This window comes from Hordeum vulgare, chromosome 6H (assembly GCF_904849725.1).
Source record: "Hordeum vulgare subsp. vulgare chromosome 6H, MorexV3_pseudomolecules_assembly, whole genome shotgun sequence".
Lineage (NCBI taxonomy): Eukaryota > Viridiplantae > Streptophyta > Magnoliopsida > Poales > Poaceae > Hordeum > Hordeum vulgare.
The window spans coordinates 554,088,979-554,091,576 of NC_058523.1; positions in this window are offsets into that span (position 1 = coordinate 554,088,979).

Consider the following 2,598-nt stretch of genomic DNA (forward strand, 5'->3'; position numbering starts at 1 on the left):
CACGTTGGGTGCAAGTATTTGTTTCTTTTGTGTGTAGTTGTTGAATACGGGGGTTGGTTGTTACTCCTATTGGATCGATAAACATTGGTTCTCTACTAAGGGAAATATTACCTATATTGTGCTACATCACTCGTTCCTCTTCATGGAAAACACAACGTAGATCACAAGTATCATGAACTGCCGCTCGTCGTCAGCAGCCGCCATTGGAGTCGAGGAGGATATCATCTCTGTATTTGTCGTGGGTGGGCTTCTTGCATTGTGGGGAAAGCTTGAAGAGAGACAAGAGGTTAAAATGAGCGGTGGACTAAATGAGGGTTGCACGGGCTGTAATTGACACGTCTTGTCACCACGTTCCCTGTGGATTATTGTTGTGCAAGCTTGACCAGCGCGCAAACATGTGGTTCGTTTGGCCACATAGTGACTCAAAGTACCGCCAATGTATCGTTGGTGAGCCCGTCCCCGTGCAACCGGGGAAAACTTCCCCGCTCGGGTCGGTTGGGCAACCGTTGGCTGGAAGAAGCTCCCATTATTGTTGGCGTTAAATGGGACATACGATTGGAAAAACAAAATGTGTGCAATGACTTAAAGCAAAACACACGTTCAACACTAAATAGCGGGTCGGGTGTGACGATGTGAATATTCGATGTCGGTTTCGTAATATAGTTCGTTTGTGATGAGACCGGGAGGGGAAACACAAGCCAAAATGGTAAATAAATCAAGTTGGTTACATGTTAAGGTGCAGATATCAATCTTCCATTACATATTTAAGTCAAAATGGTACTACCAAAATACGACTCTCATATGATGTCAGTTCACTGATTGTATCAAAATGGCAGAACTATGACAAGCCTTAGATTCGATGATTACAAGGTTCAAACTGATATTGAAAATTATATTTAGCTTATGCAGAACCTTTGTCATGCAACTCTAGATGCCCGCGTTGATCACCTGAGTCGGTGGTCTACACCTTTGGCTCAGACCTGGCGAGGATCCAATACCCGCCGATGTCGTCCTTCGCCGGCCCCATTTATGGGTGTATTTCTACATCCATATGAGGTTTTCTCCTTAGCGTCCGGTGCAAGGGGGGAGAGCTCCAGGACACCGACGTCATCATCGAGCCGGCACAGGACAAGGTCCACGGCTGCGTCCCTTGGAATGCCCGGGTCCTCTTCGTCGGCGGCGCCAGCACCCCTCTTCCCGACAAGTTTTTCTCCATGGTCGGCGTACGCTACATCGGCAGCCCCCACTATAAGCTCTATAATGTCCCCTTTGCTTCGTAGTTATGGTTCTTAGGGTAGTTCTAGTAGTGTTAGATAAGATTGTGGACTGTTTATTCGGCCCGATTCGATCTGATTTGATTTGGTTTGACTGGATTCAACCAAATTCGATCTGAATCCACTGTTTTGGGGATGAGCGAGAGTGCATGCATACTTTGTTCACCCCACATGGCTAGATTGTTCATAATGCAGTATTTGTTTGCATCCTGTTAGTGCCACATTGTTAGTTTGTATTGTCATACTGTAAGTTTGTAGTTCCACAACTTTATCTCTCGGTGTCACATTGGTAGGTGTTAGTGCCACATTGTTAGTTCTTACTGTCACATTGCTACTTCTTAGTGTTGCTACTAGTGTATATGCTCTTGTTCTTGCTATTGTTGTTAGTTCTTAGTGCTCTTCTTGATCTGGTTGCTATGTTAGGGTACGTGAGTGCATGTGGTATGCAAGTAGGACATACATGAATGCCAAAAATAGTAGGTGCAAGTAGGACAGAGTAGGACAATGCGTGTTGGTGGCTTGCTCTGGTCATTGCTAGCTCTGACCAGGGTAGCTCTGATCACTGTTAGCACGTATAACTGTTAGCAGTGATCATTGTAAGCTGTGCCCAGTGAGCATAGATGATGTCATATGTCATATGTTAGCAATGATCATATGTCCTACTTGTTGGCATTGATCATGTGTCATATGTTGTTAACTAATGTCCAACTTGCTAACAAGATAATGAAGACGAAGTGGGACAGAGCCGGCAGTGATGAGCAGGTCATCATCGACGCAGAGGGGGAGGAGGACCTCATCCTCAAAAAATGGTGGATAGAGAGGGTCGTGCTTCCTGGCAGGAGGGAGTACATGAGCATGTCATTGGGTGCTGGTAGGAGGCCGAGGACCAGCCATGAGGAGGGTGCACGGGAACCTACCAGGTTCTACGTGTAGATCCATGACTAGGAGGACATCTCCATGCTCATCATCCCGCCTACATTCAGGTCGGTCATGAAGCAATGGATGGTCACCTGTCCTCCTCGCGTCGTCAGTCTCTCCGCCAACAAGTGGTGAGAGTTTTGGCTCTAGGTGAAGATGTCCACATGGCACATGATGCTGGGGTGCAGCTCGGAGTACTTCTGTCGTCGACACAAGATCGTCCCCGGCAACCTTGTAGTCTTCAGGCTCTCCCACCTCGCGCTAAAGGTGCATATCTTCAACGCTAGCAGCTCCAACATCTACAGGGTCTGGTGCTCCAAGCATTTGTTCCTCGCAGTCTGAACGGAACTGAAGTAGTGTAGGTTTGAAATGAAGTATGACCGTCTCTTTTGATGTGAACTGGTCT